At 38.3% G+C, this 18,702-nt stretch overlaps 1 long non-coding RNA gene across 1 annotated transcript; it reads left to right on the forward strand.

Moving 5' to 3' along the window:
- The first annotated feature begins 10,381 nt into the window (after positions 1-10,381).
- On the forward strand, positions 10,382-14,043 carry LOC120234261. The gene is made up of 3 exons (XR_005529039.1): positions 10,382-10,570; positions 11,441-11,549; positions 13,691-14,043. It is a non-coding gene; the product is annotated as an uncharacterized LOC120234261 (long non-coding RNA).
- The last annotated feature ends 4,659 nt before the right edge of the window (positions 14,044-18,702 follow it).

Raw genomic sequence — 18,702 nt, forward strand, 5'->3', positions numbered from 1 at the left:
AGCATGTTTTGAAAAAAATTATTGACAATTAAATAAATTGATGATTTTTCCTTAGAGATCAGCATTTACTAAGTGTTCCTTTTAGCAGATCCCAACTCCTTCTTTTAGAAACCCAAGATAGGGAAATCATTTCTGAGGAAGCCGGAAAAGAGCTCTTACATCAGCCTTACTTAAGCAACTGCTGTTCCCTGCAGAGGAAGCCAGCTAATTGTAATTTTGAGAAGGCTGTCTGTCATTGTAGAACACCTTTCTCTAGTAGCTGAATGAAAATCAACTATGCAGCCCATACTAAACATGCCAGAGATAAGTATTTCTAGGCCTTGTCTTACAAAACTAGTTTTCAACAGCTGCCATGAATATTTTCTTCCTATTTTGTTCTGTCATCTGGTCTCACTCTAATTTAGTCTCTCTGAAGATGACACCTCAGAATACAAGATACACATGAAAAGTGTGTGGGAGAAGATTATATAGGACAGTTTAAAGCCATCTTTGTTATATTTGAGACTACTACAACCCTAATTCCTGTTAAAGATGTTAAAAAATATAAAGATTCCAGTTACAAAAGGTATGGATAATAGACTGATGACAAAATACTTGATTTCATACAAAAATGGTTCACATTCTAAGTACGTGCCTAGTGTTTTTCTCTTTTTAGCTCTAAGCAAAAGTGCCCAGCATAAACTCAGGTTTTTATGGGTTTTAATATAGGTAGACACATTTTTAGTGACTAAAAAAGGGCTTACAATTTTTAAAATATGTTGTATTTAATTCTTTGCATGACTTGTAAACAGTAAAAGTACTCTCACCCGTTTGGAAAGTATACTTTAGTGGTCTAGGCAAGACTGGGTTGTCATTTGAGCCACTAGCATTTCTCCAGAGAACCTGGTGAATTTGGCATTTTTTTCCTCAATTATGCCTGATGGTCCTTATGTATAATATAGTGAAAATATTATTATATACTTTAATTATGTTTAACACCTGTGTTCCTTTGTGACAGATAGCCCAAATACAGAAGTTTAAATTACAATTGATTTGTATTTTAAAGCTAAATTTTTCATAGAGATAGTCAAGTTATTTTTTTAATTAACTAAACTTTACTCCCTACAGAAACTCAAACACTATTCCCCCTCCTTCCTGATTTCCAGTATGATTCATTTTAATGTATTATTAACTTCATTTACCTACATTCCTGTTGAAGACTACAATATTACCACACAAGCAAAATCAAATTTAATGAGAAAGACTTCAGAGAACACTATCAAATATATCACCATACTCAAGCTAGGTGAGGCATCCTGGCTTTCTTTAATATCCTAATATAATGAGTCTATAAAACAGAATAATCCCTTTCATGTCACTTGACTAATGATAACAATTTGGACTTAACATGAAACCTCAGTGTTTCTTGAAATGTTGATTTCATACAAAATGATGAGTGCTAGTAATATAAGTGAGGTTTCCATTTCTGACTGTTTTCTCAAGGAAAATGGAATGAGAATGCTAAGTCATTCACCTGCTTCCCTTCAGCATCCTCACATCAAAGTGAGGATGCTAGTAGTGGACCTGCTTTCTTTGGTTTTTCAGTAAAATAACATAAAAGAATGCCCTTTATAGAAAAAGTATACTATTTACATCAAGACAGCATTTTGGCATGGTAGCCATCTTAATGAAATATGGAACAAATAATGGCATGAGTAATGGTGCAAAAGCTGTACCTCAACATCCGTGTACTCCATATGTATGTGCTTGAAATGCCATGGCTAATGGATTCCATCCCCTCCCCTCCCTGTCAAGAACACAGGAAATCCTACCTGCTCTGCAGTTAATGACCTGCCATCTACTTACTGGAGGGACCTCAGGCCTTCAGACAAATTGACCCACTTGTTCATTAACCTTTTTTTGAATACCTAGTTTGTGCTGAGCACAGTACATGCAGTTGGATATACACAGGTGAATCTGGTTGGGATCCTGCCTCCACAAGGCTTAGTTATGAAACCCAGACATGTAATATGATATAACTAATACATAGTGGCAGAGGGAAGGACATGGTTGCAGAGAAGAGAGAAATTACTCCAAGGTAAAAAATTAAGGAAGACTTCATGGAAGAAATCACAACTGACAAAGACTTGAAAAACAAGATAGCTCCTGGAGCCACAGGGACTCACAGCCACCCTCCTCCATCTTCCTACAAGTTGACCTCGAAGGCTGGGAACTGTCACAGTGCTAATGCAGGGAAGAATCCCTCTCATGAAAGACCCAAGTGGCCCTGCCTCTCAATCTTATAAAAAATCCAGGAAAAATTGTAGGTTCTTAGTTACCCTTTGGCTTTCTCTGACCATTTCTTCCTTTTGGTGGGGAATTGGGTGAATAAGCAAGCCTTCATTCGGTGGCCACTAGCATCAACAATCTCACATCACCACCAAGATACATGAGCCAACATGGACAAAGGTAGCTGAAAGGAGACTTTCAGTACCTCTGAAAAAGGTATCTGCTGCCAATAAGACCATGCACACTATGTAGATCACTGTGTTCCCTGATACTCTGTTTTTCCACTGTGTATCCTTATAGAAAACAACTATTTGGAACTAAAGGACAAGGTTCACTTACCCATGGTTAGATCCTATTCCAAATTTTCCTTTGGTTTGGACATCCGAAAATCTTTAAGTGAACAAATAAGATAGTAATAAAAGCTGGAAATGGAACAAGACATGACATTTTTGATCACTAAACTATGGATGAATTGATTGGGAATTCTTATACCCATGTTACTCCTTCCTTGCCCCTTTTCTTTACCCCCAAATTCCTATTACTACAGAAGGAATTTTAAACCAGCTCTTGGCTATTGCCCAATTGATACAGTACTTAAATTATTTAGAAAATGTTTAAACGCCATCATTTAAATGTAAGCCTTACTTCTTGGAACTCCTTTATGGAATATTCAAAAAGCAAATCATCTGCATAAGAAAATATTTGAGGGGTAGTTGGGTGGCTCAGTTAAGCAACTGCCTCTTGGTTTCAGGTCTTGTCATGCTCTCATTATCTTGAGATTGAGCCCCATGCTGGGCTGTGCTCTAACAGCACAGAGCCTGCTTGGGTTCCCCTTACCCTCAAAAATAAATGAATAAACTTAAAGAAAAAAGAAAATATTTGAGTCTTTATAGCAGAACGGGAGTTAAAATGAAGATAAGAAAGAGCACTTTGTGAATTCTCTAATCATCTTCACCTTTTTCTTAGGGCTAGACATTGATCAATATATTTAATTCATGGTTTTTTTTTTTTTTCCCCCTAAATCAAAGAAAATGTTCTGTCACCTAGATTTCCAAGGTTTTTGGTGGGTTTTGTTTGTTTGTTTGTTTTTTGGTTTTTGGTTTTTTTTGCTATCATTGGACCCCCAGGATCTAGCTCATTCCTGACACAAAGAAGTCTTTCAATAAATACTTTCCAATGAAGAAAGGATGGATTTGTCCATGTTGAATGAGCAGTCTATTTAACACAAAGTGAAAACAGGGGAGCCTGGGGGCACCTGGATGGCTCAGTCAGTTGAGCATCCAACTTTGGCTCAGGTCATGATCTCACGGTTCGTGAGTTTGAGCCCCGTGTCAGCCTCTGTGCTGACAGCTAGCTCAGAGCCCGGAGCCTGTTTCAGATTCTGTGTCTCCCTCTCTCTCTGACCCTCCCTTGTTCATGCTGTCTCTCTCTCTGAAATAAATAAAATATTAAAAAAAAATTAGAAAACAGGGGCTTCTGGCTGGCTCAGTCAGTAGAGCATGCAACTCTTCAGCTTATAAGATCAAGTCCCACGTTGGGTGGAAGGATTACTCTTAAAAACATCTTTAAAAATTAAAAAACAAGATGAAAAGAATTATGGGGATAGAAAGTAGTGATAGTTTCACAGCAATATGAATGTATTAGTACCACTGAACTGTACACTTAAAAACAGTTTAAGATGGTAATTGTTATGTTTATTTTACCACAGTAAAAAATTCTATAATAAATAAAATGTCATCAGTAAGTAGAGTGCCTTTCTTTTGCATTTGGGACTACAACAAATGGGACAGAGTTCAATCAAGGATCTTACTGGCTCTATACTACACCAGACTTTCTGGTCTAATTTTTTTATTGCTTAAATGATATTTCAAATGATGTGGATGTGGTCATTCAGGGTCCACCCGCTGTCTCCTATGGTTGCTGTCCTTGCAAGCTATAGACCAGTGTTCAAGAAATAAAGGCTACCAATATAGTAATACACCACAGTTAACTCAACAATGTACCATTTTATTTTTAGAGCTTGAGAAGGAATGGCAAAATGATCCTGCTGCAGCTCTCAGACAGAATGATGAACTGAACTGACCCTAACCCTCTCAGCATCTTGTAACATGGTACTTGAGCTTAAATCCCACAGTGTAAAAAACATAGTAGAGTGCAGGCTCCCTTCATGATCTTTTTAAAATGAACTGCTAAAATCCCATGTCTTCCATAAACCCCATAACTACAGGCTATCTGTGCGTATTCCACAAAAATTATGCCATAAATTGAAAATGGAATTGGAATTATAAATAATTGAGAAATAAATAGATGTTTTCCAAATACTAGCACAATGTATGAATGACTATTGTTAAAGATTAGGTAGATTTTTTTTACACAAATTCTGTAAATGGATTGTTTATTTAGCAGCATTGTAGTAGCTTTTCTCTTTTCTCTTTCTCCTATGGTAAGTCTAATTGACCTGGAGAAGATAACTCAAATGATAACTAATTTATTAATAATTTGAAAAAATACCTTTTTCAAAATGCTGTGTATATGGGCCCAGCACGCTTCTGCTGCATGATTCTGCTCAAAATGCTGTTTATTTGAATCATCTGGAATCTCAGTATGTGAGGTGAAAATGGAAAGTCATCTAAGATGATAATCTCCCATGAATATGCTTTTCTCTGTGTTTAAAATATTTCATTAAAAAAAATTTGCAGGGGCACCTGAGTGACTCAATCAGTTAGGCATCCAACTTCGGCTCAGGTCATGATCTGAGTTCAAGTGAGTTCATGAGTTCAAGCCCCACATTGGACTCTGTGCCGACAGCTCAGAGCCGCTTCAGATCTGTGTCTCCCTCTCTCTCAGCCATTCCCCCACTCACACTCTATCTCTCTCTCAAAAATAAATTAACATTTTAAAAAATTAAAAGTAAAATTTGTATGCCTACCATAGAGCAAAATCAGCCTGTCCTGTGTTACTTAATAGCTATTCCACCAAAAACACTTGAAGGGGAAAATCTTTTCACATTCACACTGTTTTCCTTACAAACATGCTTCTGTTTCTAAGGTCATATGGGTCTACTTTCAGAAAAGATGCTCAGAGACTTTTAACTTCCCTTCCTTACAATTAATAAGAGTAACAAATATGTTAGCATTCACCGCAGCCTAGAAAATACCAGAGACTCAGTTTTTATTTGTTGTCCTTTACTTGAAGTTCCAATTTCAAAGCATTTTCATCTTGCTATAATAACTCTGCAATGTAATTCCCAAGAGACATTATTCAGCTAATTTCTAAATTCCTTTGAAAGGCATTTACACAGACCTTAGAGAGCTTTAAAAGAACTATAAAAATATGTTTTATCTATTTTTGTTTTTTTTTTGAGAAACTACCTTAAAATTCTCACAATCTCTGGAAAAAATGTCTGTCCTCTTACCAGTAAAGACAGCATGAAACTAAAATGAATTTTTAATACATTTTTGGGAGTCAAAAAAATCAATCTAATGTTTAAATGTTATTGGGGGATTTGAATATTGGACTCTAGTTCGAATGTGGAATGTGTACATTAAAGGTGAATGGCCAATATTTTACTAAGTACTTAATAATTCTGTTTCTAAACACTTAAATTTTTTCTCAAGCTTCATGTATATGTTTTCTAGAAATTATATAATTTAATATGCCAGCTAGCGAATGGTCTCATACAATTTATTAAACCTACTCATTTGCTATCCTTGTATAAATACAAGCAATATCTTGATAAAAGAATATAGATCATGAAAGTTATAACAAGAATTAACCTTTTACAGGGCACCTGGATGGCTCAGTCAATTATACATTCAAGTTTTGATTTCAGCTCAGATCATGATCTCACAGTTTGTGAGTTTGAGCCCTACCTCGGGCTCTGCACTGACAGTGTGGAGCCTGCTTGGGATTTTCTCTCTCCCTCTCTCTCTCTGCACCTCACCTGCTCACATTCTCTCTCTCAAAATAAATGAATAAACAAACAAAAAGAATTAACATTTTTCTTAAGTAATACGTTCAACATTTTTGTGATTTGCAGGGGTTTTTTTCATTAAAAAAGCTTTTTTAAATCTTTTTTTAATGTTTTATTTATTTCTGAGAAAGAGACAGCATGAGCAGGGGAGGGTCAGAGAGAGAAGGAGATATAGAATCTGAAACAGGCTCCAGGCTCTGAGCTAGCTGTCAGCACAGAGCCCGACGTGGGGCTTGAACCCATGAACCATGAGATCATGACCTGAGCCTAAGTCGGACGCTCAACCAACTGAGCCACGCAGGTGCCCCTAAAAAAGCTTTTAAGAAACACAAAAGGAAAGTCAAGCCATCCATATGCAACCAGTTTTTGAATGTAAAGAATCTACCTCTCCTGTTATGCTGCTACTTTGTCTTTCCCTGCAATGTGACCATTCTTAACAGTCCTTCCCAGTCTTCCTAGCATAACAACAATAGCAACAACAAACTGGCTTAAATAAGAAAAATGTTTCTCTCTCAAGTAAAGGACACTTAAATACAGCTGTGATGGATTCATATGTCAGGGACTTGGGCTCTTGTTCCACCATCTTCAGTAGATGGCTTCCACCACATGCTTCAATATGGCTGAAGCTGTACCCAGCATTCTCACATTCCACAGGCCCACATTAAAGGATAAAGGATGTACACTCTCCCTTTTAAAAAGACTAAGAAGTTAAGATTAAAAAAGACTTGGCCCACAACTGTATAATCTTTGACAAAGCAGGAAAGAATATCCAATGGGAAAAGTCTCTTCAACAAATGGTGTTGGGAAAGCTGGATGGCAACATGCAAAAGAATTAAACTGGACCACTTTCTTACACCACATACAAAAATAAACTAAAAATGGATGAAAGGCCTAAATGTGGGACAGGAAACTATCGAAATCCTAGAGGAGAATACAGGCAATAACTTCTTTGACCTCAGCTGAAGCAACTTCTTACTAGACAGGTCCCCAAAGGCAAGAGAAATGAAAGCAAACATGAACTACTGGGACCTCATCTACATAAAAACCTTCTGTACAGCAAAGGAAACAATTAACGAAACTAAAAGGCAGCCTACAGAATGGGAGAAGGTTTTGGCAAATGAAATACCTGATAAAGGTTTAGTATCCAAAATCTATAAAGAATTTATCAAACTCAGTACCCAAAAAACAAATAAACCAGTTAAGAAATGGCCAGAAGACACGAGTAGATGTCTTTTTTCTTTTCCCAAGAAGACATCCAGATGGCTAACAGACACATGGAAAGATACTCAACATCACTCATCATCAGGGAAATACAAATCAAAATCATGATGAGATACCACCTCACACCAGTCAGAATGGCTAAAATTAACAACACAAGAAACAACAGGTGTTGGCGAGGATGCGGAGAAAGGGGAACCCTTCTCGCACTGTTGGTGGGAATGCAAATTGGTACAGCCACTCTGGAGAACAATATGGAGGATCCTCAAAAAAACTAAAAATAGAACTACTCTATAATCCAGCAATTGCACTGTTAGGCATTTACCCAAAGGATACAAAAATATAGATTCAAGGGGTACGTGCCCCCCAGTGTTTATAGCAGCAGTATCAACAATAGCCACACTATAGAGAGAGCCCAAATGTTCAATGACTGATGAATGGATAAAGAAGAGATTATGTATGCTAAGCAAAATAAGTCAATCAAAGAAGGACAAATACCATATGATTTCACTCACATGTATTATTTTAAAAAACAAAATAGATGAACATAAGTTGGGGGGGGAAGAGGAGATACAGAAACAAACCATAAGTGACTCTTTTTTTAAAGTTTATTTATTTGTTTTGAGAGAGAGGGAGAGCATGTACAGGGGAAGAGAAGAGAGAGGGGGAGAGAATCCCAAGCAGGCTCCATGCAGAGCTCAAACTCACAAACCACGAGATCGTGACCTGAGCCGAAACCAAGGGTCAGACGCTTAACCAACTGAGTCACCCAAGTGCCCCACCACAAGAGACTCTTAGTGATAGAGAACAAACTGAGGGTTGATGGAGGGAGGGAGGTGGAAGATGGGCTAGATAGGTGATAGACGTTAAGAAGGGCACTTGTGATGAGCACTGATTGTTTGTAAGTGATGAATCACTGAATTCTACTCCTGAAACCAATATTGCACTGTATGTTAACTAACTAAAGTTTAAATTAAAAAAATAAAAGAGACTTGGAAGATTATACCACACCAACTACAACTTAATCAAATGACTACTTTCCTAGTACAAGAAAGATTGGGAAATGTAGTGTTTTAGCTCATCATAGTAAAAAATACTCTGATAATTATGAATCATAAGATAATATTTCCCTTAAAAATAATAAAATCCTGAAACAGACTCTTAACTATAGAGAACAAACTGATGGTTCCCAAGGGGGTTGGGGGCATGGAGGGAAATGGATAAAATAGGTGATGGGAATTAAAGAAGGTACTTGTCCTGATGAGCTCTGAGTAATGTATAGAATTGTTGAATCACTGTATTGCACACCTGCACTAATACAACACTAAATGTTAACTATACTGGAATTATAATAAAAAACTTAATTAAAAGTATAGTAAAATCCTGAAGAAACCCAGCTACATAGCCCATCTACTCATTCAAATTCCTATTAATTCAGAAAACAATTTCAAGGAATACTGCTGGTGGGAGGGGGGAAGGGGGCATGTTCTTTTACCCAGCTCTCCAAAGGCTACTAGGTACTTTTTTCATGAAGTTATATTAAGCAGTAACAGCAATAGCTTTATGTGCAGACATCTCAAATATGAAGTGAACAAGTGGAATTTAGAGCCCAAGAATTCCTAATTACTGTTGCTCCTTAGCTTTATTCCAGGCCAATACTAATCAATTAAGAGTAGTCCTCTGAAGCTTAAGAGAGATCCAGCATGCATGTTTCAGCATGACTTTATGTCATAATAGTATGATCTCTTGAATGAGGGTCCAGGGAAAGGAGGCACCAAATCATCGATTTAACTCTGGTGCCCAACACCTCCTTTTACATTTAAGTAGTCTCCATGTCTTTATTCAACTTTTTCTCCTCTAAAGGAAAAAAAAAAAAAGCCCTTTTATTCATCTTATATTGTAACAACATGGAAAATGCTGAATTCAATTCCAATTCTGCATTTATCCAGCAACCTTGATCAATGCTTTCTGTCTTCACCAGCAGAGTCCTGTCAACAAATATTTTAATTTGCTAAAGATTGAATTAACCAGGTGCATGATTGCATGTGAGTGAAGCAATAAATCTTAAATTTTTAGACTGCTCTTGCTCCTGAAAGACCAAGAGAAACCATCTAAGGTAAATGGGAGGCACAGTCTGCCTCTTTCTATCCTTAGAAGAAATGGTTGAAAAGAGGTCTACTAATGCTTCTACTCTTTCCCAGCCAAGGCATTGGGTAGCAGATCATTTAGAAATTAGGGGCAGAATCCCCAAGTAATAATAGAGGCACATTTGCCTGAAGCGTGCCCTTGCTTATATGTCTGGAAACCAAGTAAATTGACAGAAGGGATGGGATCCAGCAAGAGAGTTAGAGGAGCACCCCAGCTCCAACATGTAAGCCAGAAATAGCAGTATGTAGTAGAGGATTTGTTTCCACTGCAATGGCTTTAAAACATGTCTGCAAATTCTTTGATACATTTCCTATTAAGGAGTGAGGGGCCAAGTCCTCTTCCTTGAATCTGGGTCAGTCTTAGTGACTTGTTTTTAACCAAAAGAATGCATCAGAAGTATCACAGCATAACTTCCAAGTCTAGTTTAGGAAAGGCCCATGCCTAATTCTCAGGATACTCACCCTTGGAGCCCTGAGCTGTCATATAAGATGACCAACTACCCAAGAGCTTCCCTGTTGTGGAAAAACCAGGCAATACGGAGAGTCCGCAGGTTTGTGTTGCAGCTTATAGTCCCAACTGAGGTTCCAGCCAATAACTTGCATGTAAGTCAACTCCAACCTCTGAGTCTCTCTAACTGAGGCCCAGCGATAAGCCATCATTGTTTCCCTGTCTAAATTCCTTAACCATGGAATCTGTGAGTGTCATAGAATGGCTCTGTGACACAAAGTTTGGGGGTGGTTTGCTGCATAGCAAGAGTAGTCAAAACAGCAATGCTATTGAGTCACTGAAAATCTGGTTGAACCACATACTGGTAAAGCACTCATGTTTATATGCAGGTCTGCTGCAAGCTGGGTGGTTGTCACCATGGAGGCCTCGTTGCATGGTGTTATGAACATGAGCTATTGAGTTAAACCTCTGCTCTACTTTCTAAATCTGTGTTCCATGATCTATTAAACAGAAATGGTAAGTCCTATCTTGCAGAGTTCCTAGGTGAGGTCAAGTCTATGTGTATAAAACACTCAGCACAGTGCCTAGCAAAGACCCAGAATTGATTTAAAAAAAAGGGGGGGGGTGGTTAAAATAGCGTGCTATAATTTTCTGATTTTATGTTTCCTGTCATTTCACTTAGAATGAAGCTTTATTCTCTTGTGAGTGATCGTATTTTATAAAGCCAACTCACCATATACAGCTAAGTTGGACAGACAAACCTATAATAGAGTTTGAGTTAAATGATAAATATAATTAAAATCAGAGTGCCATGTGAAAACAGAGGGTTATTTAGTGCCTTTAGCTAGAAATCAGCATGTCCTATGAAACTGACTGCCATGCCTAAGAGTGAATGAACCATAATCATCAAAATGACTGAGAATTAAGAAGGAAAATTAATTCCCAAAGGAAATCACTGCAGATCTCATTAGTTCAGGAATAACCTACCTTAGGACTTTAATTAAAAATAATATTTATTCCAAATAAATGAGTGCTGACAGGTTTCTGCAGAATCCACAATCTTGGTTATGCTAAATCTTATATTAAGGCAGACATCATTAATCTCATTTGAGATGCCCTCCAGTCTGACAGCTCTTATAGCACTGGGGCAATTTCTTGCAGCAGCCTTTTTATCTTCACAAAGGAGTTATAACTCATGCAGATACCTAATGCAAAAAGGTCTAGGCAATTAGAGACATCACTCTGAGATCCACACTGGCATTTTATCATGTTAGAAAGCTTCTCATAATGAGTTTGTTCTCAAATGGAGGCCAATATCTCAACACTACCATCAAATTAACAGTGATTATTATTTCATTTATTTACCATTACCATTCTTTCTTCCAGAAAAGCATCAGGTGTTTTATGAAAATTCATAGAATATAGCAGGATAAAAGAGAAATTTTAACAATTCAACGAAGAAAATAGAGCAAAAGAGATAATGAAAGTGGAAAAGGTAAGAAGAAGTTGGAAGCAATCACATTAATACCCAAAACGCCTACCGTAAAGTTTTAGGAAGGTATGCACTTTCAAGATGACAGCTGATTGTTGGCTTTTATTTCAAGTCACGTCTAATGATTAATTTTAAGAATTCTGTTTTGTACCTATCCTGGTTATTTTTGTAGAAGTTACTAATAGATGTTTGCACTGGTTTAAACAGTGTTCTGCCAAAATGCATGTCCACTTCAAACCTGTGGTGCCCTATTTGGAAATAGGCTCCTTGCAGATGTAATCAAGTTAAAATGAGGTCATTCTGGCTTAGTTTGGATCCTAAATGCAGTGACTGGTGTCCTGGTAAGGTGAGAGAGATTTGGATCCAGATACAGGGGAGAAGGTCATGTGATGACAGAGGTAGAAATCGATGCAATTCAGGGATAAGCCAGGGAACACTGAGGACTGTCAACTAGGAAGAAAGAGGCAGGGAAAGACTCTTTCCTGGAGCCTTTAGATGGAGTGTGACCCTGCTGACAGCTTGACTTCTAACCTCCAGAACCGTGAGAGAATAAATTTCTGTTGTTTAAGCCAACAGTTGTCGTCTGTTATGAAAGCCCTAAGAAACTAGTAACAGTGCTTAAATATTTTTTCCCTAGGGGCGCCTGGGTGGCTTAGTTGGTTAAGCGTCCAACTTTCGCTTAGGTCATGATCTCGCGGTTCGCGGGTTAGAGCCCCGTGTCGGGCTTTGTGCTGACTGCCAGCTCAGAGCCTGGAGCCTATTTCAGAGTCTGTGTCTCCCTCTCTCTCTGACCCTCCCCTGCTCACGCTGTCTCTCTCTCTCCTAGAAATAAAAAATAAAAATAAAAATAAAAATTTTTCCTAAGAACCTAGAATACATGCCCAGTGTGAATATCAAGGCCTGAAGCGGGTGGAAATGAAGTAAAAGAAACAAAATTCTGACAATGTTGCCTAGTAAGCTTTTTGTTTAAAACCTCTGGTTCTCCTCTACACGCCAGCTAGCGACAGAACAACTATAAACAAGTGACACATATTAAGAGGGAAAAGAAATCTTGGAAGTGTCCAATCCCATTTAGTTTAACAGAATATTTTTTTGTGGATAAATGGGCTTTTGAAATTGTCTTACATACTTTGTTAGATTCAAATTTTTCCAAAGCCATCCAGGGAGGATAGTCTTCAAAAAAGGGAAAATTGGAATACAAGTAAATAGTGCACAGGCAAGATGATTTCAGGACCACTTTAAGTCTGCCCAGAATTAGAAAGGTAATATAATATCGAGAACCTGATCAATCTAGGCTAGACTTTTGCAAACCAGATGAAAATACTGGTTTGTAATCTAAAAATCCTGTAGAAATGAAACTCCTGCGTTATGGCCCTGGTATTTTAAGATACGGCTAGCCAGCGATGTGGTGGTGACTGGTGTCCACTCACAAAGGCCTTTTTTGAGGAGTCAGGGCACTTAGCTCTCACAGCACAAGACTTGCTGTCAACAGAGTTCTGAGTTACATTCAGAAGCCAATATACGGATGTTACCAAGCTCGTGTATCCTTTCATGCCTTGAAAACTCACACTCCCGGTAACTAGATCACAGACTCAAAGCCTGCAGGCCAGACCCAGCCCGCAGGCTTGGTTTGTTTGTCTTGCTCGGGTATTGTGTTTTTAATTGATGGCTAACTTTTAAAAATTGGGAGATTTCATGTGAAATTCCATATTACCAGTGGGCATGAATGTCCACAGGGCAATCATCTGAAGCTGAATAGCAGTTTCCCCCTTTGCTGGAGGCAAGCCCCACCAGTGCCCCACTGTGCACCCCTCCAGAAGCCCGTGGCTCCACACCCCAGGGACAAGACTGTGGGTTCTTGGGCCAGACTCCTTTATGTGTGACCTTGAACAAGTGATTTCTCCTCTGTGGCCCTCAGCTTCCTCTTATGTAAAGTGGTGGTAAGAACAGTGTCCATCTTATTAGATCATTCAGGGGATTGAGGGAGTTAAAACATGTAAAGCACTTAGAGTGTGCCTGACACACAGTGACATACAGTAAGTGCTTGTTGTTATTTTGATTATTAATTCTTACCCTCTTAACCTATCCCACTTCCCTCATTTTTATTCCTTGCCTGGCCTTTATTGTCATGTTTTTAACTCCAGCTCCAGGTCACAGCCCCACCATCAACTGGAGGGAAAGGAGATAGTCTACTCTGTGCCAGCAAAGGTTTGCCTGGTATGTTAATAAGAGCCCAGAGTCTACAGTCAGACAATTTGGCTTTCAATCCCAACTCCGCTTCCTAGCAACATGCCCTTAGACAGATTACTTAACTCTCTAAAGCCTGTGTTTACTTACCTCTATAAAATAGTAATGGGACATATGAATAAGGGGGAAACCAGGTATCACTTGGAGCCACTAATTAACCCCCTGGTCCCCCTTTAACTTGTTATCCCCAAATATACCCCAGATAGTATTAAAACTTGCATGGCCTTGAAATTAAAAACAACTTTTCTAAGATGGAAGCAGATTTTTTCTATCATTTCAAATAGTGAAAGCATCTTAGCATAAGACAAACAGATGAAGGCGTTTCAAGTTCTTAATGTTCTCCAAAGTAATTCCCTTAACCCCTGGACAGACTTCTCAAATCATTGCCTTCATAGTGAGACATGCACCCACAGCTTGAATTCTCTCCAAATCTTATCAAAGATTTAAAAATAACTTTTAAAATAGCACTTTAGACAGTCACATTAAACAGTTCCTGAGAACAGATGACCTCAACAGTTTTCTTAAAGAATACTTTGTACTAGGGGCACCTGGGTGGCTTAGTCGGTTGAGCGTCCGACTTTCGCTTAGGTCATGATCTCGCGGTTCGTGGGTTCGAGCCCCGCGTCGGGCTCAGTGCTGACTGCCAGCTCAGAGCCTGGATCCTGTTTCAGTCTGTGATTCCCTCTCTCTCTGACCCTCCCCTGCTCACGCTGTCTCTCTCCCTCTCTCCTAGATATAAATAAAACATTTAAAAAAAAAAAAAGAATACTTTGTACTATTCAACTTGTTTTAGGCTCTATGATTCTAAAATTTTTCATTGTTTAGAAATGAAATTTTTCATTTTTTAGAAAAAACAGGAAAGTGTTTCTTCTATACACAAAAGAAATAGAGACAGTCACAAACATCAAAGTGTTGACTCAATAGAAAAATCCCCCTTATGCAATTATTGCCTGTAGAGAAAAGTTTTCCAAATCTCAATGATGATAAGATTAAAAAATAGGTGAATGTTAACGTGATTTCTAAAACTAATCCAGAGATGTACAAGAATGCATAGCAGCTTTATTCTTAAAAGCCAAAAAAATGAAAGGAAGGAAGGAAGGAAGGAAGGAAGGAAGGAAGGAAGGAAGGGCAGTGTTTTCATAGTTTTATTTGTATGTAAAAATTTATTGAGCTGTACACTTGAGATTAGTGAACTTTGGGGTGCCTGGGTGGCTCAGCCAGTTAAGTGTCCAGCTTAACATGCTCAGGTTTGTGGGTTTGATCTTGGCATCAGGCTGACAGTGTGGAACCTGCTTTGGATTCTCTCTCTCCCTCTCTCTGTCCCTCCCCCCTTGCACTTTCTCTCTGTCTCAAAATAAATAAACAAATAAACTTCCTTTAAAAAAGTTTAGTAAACTTAGGAGCACCTGGGTGGCTCAATTAGTTAGGTGTTCAACTTCATGAGTTCGAGTCCTGCATTGGGCTCTGTGCTGACAGGTCAGAGCCTGGAGCCTGCTTCAGATTCTTTGTCTCCCTCTCTCTCTGTCCCTCCCCCTCCCCCCCCTCTCTCTCAAAAATAAATAATAAACATTAAAAAAAATTAAAGATTAGTGTGCTTTATTTAAATTTGAGAGGGAGAGCATACAGGAGAAAGCAGAGAGAGACAGAGACAGAGAGAGAAAGAGAGAGAGAGAGAGAGAGAGAATCTTATGCAGGCTCCACGCTCAACAAAGAGACAATATGGGGCTCAATCCTGCTACCCTGGGATCATGACCTGAGCTGAAATCAAGAGTTAGACCCTCAAACAACTGACCCACCCAGGCATCTGTACATTCCTTGCCCACGAGTTTGTGGGTGGAGCTTGGTACTCATTAACTCCTGTCTGGTGGAAGGAATTCAGGCTTGGGAGTTGGGCTACCATGGGCAAATGTGTAACACCTAAGGTGACACGTGTGTATCACACACACTGTAGGTTTGTGTATTTATTAAACAAATTTACCATTAATAAAGGTATCTTGAGAGAGAGAGAGGCAGCTGTTCCTAATTTGGACTAGAGGTGTCCCTGACAGGGAGTTTGAAGACCTTGGGAATCTATGCTCTTACTAGATGTCACTTCCTCGCTATGCACCATTCTCTCATCTACCATAAGGGAACAATGTAAACCTATCCAGGGGCTGGTGAGACAGCTAGCTGAAAAGAAGAGAAACGCTAAGAAGAAAATGAATCCTATCTTTTAAAGAAAATGTATTCATGATACAACTTTGAATTTAAAACCAGAGATTTGGAAAAATAAAGATCTTGGGGTTAGGACAGAGGTTTCCAAACCATCTCATTTCATGAGCCCTTAGTGCCTCAGAGCTGTTTGGAAATACCAAACAATTCTATTTATTACGTAGTAAGGTCCAAACAAGTTAAGTCCTAAAAATTCAGGAGAATTTAAACAAATAACGCACATAAATCAAAAGAAAAATAATTTCATGTCATTTTTTAATGAACATACTAACAGATGTGTGCTAGTCTAGCACAACTCACCTTCTCAAACTTTGGAAACAGATTAAACTCTGCCACCAGAAATCCCTGTTCCACATGGATTTTCATGAGGTACTTCCTTTTTATCATGGTCATTTTTAAAAACCTAGCTTTCCAAAGATACGCATCATCTAAAGGAATGTAGCACAATCTAATATTGAAATATGTGAACTATCTCAAGCCAGTAGTTTGTAAAATGTCCAACAGATGTCAAATTTCTCAAAAATTTTAAATGTCTCATGGTGCCCCCTGTGAATTTGCTGTAACATCTCATTCCGGGAGCACAGTTGAAGACAAATGGATGAGGACAATGAAACTCTAGACACATTGAAAGTCACTGCAATAAAGGTGTTTATAGTGGCCTACCATCCATGGCTCTGGAGATCAATAATTAAGTCTGAAAGTCCAGCATTCAACAGCCTGTTTATTTCTTCTTGGGCACTTAAAATAAGATAATATCTTCGAAAGCATTTTGAAAATTCTAAAGTGCTGTAACAATGGTAATTGCAGAATTAGCTGCTGAAAGAGCTGTCTACCAGAATGAAAGCTTCAAGAGGCCGAGGAGTTTTATATCCTCAGTGCCTAGAATAGTGCCTGGTATATAATTGGTCGTTGTTAAATAACATAAGTTGTAGTGTGGTTAAAGATTATGTATGTACATAGAAGTGCTCAGCAAATGATTAATTTTTTATGGGAGGCAAAGTAGGATGGTGGCAAGAATATAAGCTTTGGGGTTGGACTAATCTGGATTTGAACTGACTGGATTTTCACCAAATTTCTGTGTCTTAGCTTTTCCACATGTAATATGGGTATAAACATCTTAGCACACAGGATTGCTGAAGGCTTAAATGAGAAAATGTATGTAAAGAATTTAATGCAGTGCCTGGAACATAGGAAGTATAAACAGGAGCTATTATCCCAAAACATAATTTTTGCTTTACTTTGCTCATCTCATTCCTCTGAAGGTAAATTTCAGGACATATGAATAGACTGTACATTGTATATACCAGGCTACCTCATGTTATATATACATGCAACCTCAGGACCTTTGTATAGGCCTAGAGGGTTCTTCTGATGTCCATTTTCCTCCAGTGAGTCTGCTCAGATTTACCTTCTTCATGAGGCCTACACAGAAATCCCCATTCAAAATTCACAAGTCCATCCCCTTACGCTGCTCAGTTCCCCACCCCCAACACCTATCACCTTTTAACATACTACTTTCTATGCCATTTATTTTTGTTCTGCTCTTACAAGAATATAAATTCCAGGACAGGGATTTTTGTCTGTTTTGTTCTCCAACGCCTTAGTGTCTAGAACAGTGCCTAACACAAGGTAGGCCCTCAATAAATATTTGTAAAAATTGAATTGTTGGTTTAAATATATTCCTACTGAATTTTATGCTTTTTAGTTTGGACCCACTATTTAGTTTGTCAGCATGATTTTGAGAAATGATTACCTGCTTTCATCCTGCGTCTTTCAGTGTGACCTATCACCCACATTCCACGCAACCTGCCACACCAGGGAAAGTGCCAAGCATCCATCCCTGTTTAATAACTGGCTGTGTGAATTTTGGCGATTTACTTAGCCTCTCTGTGTCTTGGTTGCATCACTTATAACTCAATATAAAAACCATCTCTACTCCACAAAAATCTTGTGAGGATTCATTGAGTCAACGCACATGAAGCACTTACTACAGTGCCTGGCACACAATCAATAAATAGAATCCTGCTCTGCAGGATTATATAATGTAATCCTGCTCTGCAGCTCTACTGCTCTCTGTTAAGATATTCATTCTTTCCTACCTCTACTTTCATCTCCCATCTCTTACCCATCAGGTCTGAAACTATGAGGTCTCTTCAGTTTGAACTCTCCTGCATTATTATTATTATTATTATTATTATTATTAGCGTTTGCTATAAGGCCCAAATTGTTTTTCAGATCTCCAGGTAACTGTCACTAACCTGTGCCTAGAATAAAGCTTTCACGTTTTAACAATGTGGGTCTAAGGAAAACCCCAATGGGAACAAGGGAGAAATTTTTCCTTCAAGTTGCTTTATTTGACTTTAATCCAAAACTATTTTAATACTATCATTTATCGCCAGTAATTATCCAATTTCATTTAAAGGGATTTTTGTTTCTATATTTTTAAAAATTTGGCCCTCCTTCACGTCTTGGGTTGCACTATTTTAAAGAGAAAATAATTTCAAGTCTTCTAAAACATTGTTTTAACCTTGAAACTCATTTATAAAATCCCTAACATGTATATGCTCTTTGAACTTCATTCTGAGGCCAGAGGAGAAGAAAATATCCTCTTCCTGGAAAGGCTATGCTATCTTAACTTGGACAGTGTAAAATCTGTCCTACCTCACACCACCAGTCTCAGGAAAAGGAGGCTGCCAGT

This window comes from Hyaena hyaena, unplaced genomic scaffold, assembly GCF_003009895.1.
Source record: "Hyaena hyaena isolate Hyena2069 unplaced genomic scaffold, ASM300989v1 scaffold_105, whole genome shotgun sequence".
NCBI lineage: Eukaryota > Metazoa > Chordata > Mammalia > Carnivora > Hyaenidae > Hyaena > Hyaena hyaena.